Source organism: Leptinotarsa decemlineata, unplaced genomic scaffold, assembly GCF_025532065.1.
Source record: "Leptinotarsa decemlineata unplaced genomic scaffold, Ldec_3_MD MMD2_tig00026282_RagTag_RagTag, whole genome shotgun sequence".
Classification (NCBI taxonomy): domain Eukaryota; kingdom Metazoa; phylum Arthropoda; class Insecta; order Coleoptera; family Chrysomelidae; genus Leptinotarsa; species Leptinotarsa decemlineata.
The window spans coordinates 8,814,654-8,815,738 of record NW_027412668.1 but is presented as its reverse complement, the minus strand read 5'-3'; positions in this window follow the sequence as shown (position 1 = coordinate 8,815,738).

The following is a 1,085-nucleotide window of genomic DNA, read 5'->3' as shown; positions in this document are numbered from 1 at the left end:
TCACTCCAGATATCGCAAGTCTTTGAGCTAAGACAAACGAGCATTCTCCAAATTCCTGGAGAAATTGAATCAACGAGAGGAATTCCTCGAGTATTTTTATAATTTCTGAAGTGCTCCCGCTGGAAATAACACTTGAAATATTAACAGGATGGTAATCAGTTTACGATGAAAGGCTCATTAGTAGTTTGGGAACAGATGATGTGAGGGTCGTTTTAAGACACTAAGCACGAGTGAGCTGAAGCAGATGTTTAGTAGCGGATATCTTTATTTATCTCATAGTTGCCATGGACGGGGACGATGCTAGACCACTGGAAATCAGTTAGAAATTTGATAACAGAGTTGGGAATTGTATTGAAAGTGCAATACACTAGTCACTACCTTAACTTTCGCATAATTTTGTGTTCCTGTTTTGTTACTGGCTATCCCGACTCGTTTTTGTGTAAGAATGATATTCGAGTGTTTGGACGAAAGTTTTTCAATGCGTTGGATCTGCAGAAGGGGTCCAGTGGAGTGGCCAGCTAGATCAACTGATCTCACACCTATGGACTTCTGTGGGGACACCTGAAGTCAAACGTGTACTCTACTGATCCTACAAATCTAGAAGACCTGCGACAGAGAATTGGTCAGGAATGCCGATTTCTGATACCGGACATCTACAGTAATATAAGGAGCGTTTTCGAAAGTAGACTGTATTATTGTTAGAATAAGATGGAGGTCATTTTAAACTTTTTATCCGTTGATTTTGTTTCCACCGATATTATTTGTTGTTGATTTCCTCATTAAAAGGAACGACGGCAAATTTTCTTGTTTTTTCTTAAATAAAACGTTCAACATTCAAATTCTCAATAACGAATGAACCAAATTCGAAAAAAATCACAGAGATAATAGAGAGATAAAAGACCTTTCAAATGATGTAATACTCGAACCCCCATTCCATTAAAAAAATAGCGGGGGGGCGTAGTTGCTGACTGATATGGAAATCATACCCGAAGTTTCGGGTATGATTTCCATATCAGAACTAGTCCCCCTAGAAATAAAAACTAACGTGTTCTTTGAAATTTTCGATTACACGTCCGTTTCTGACT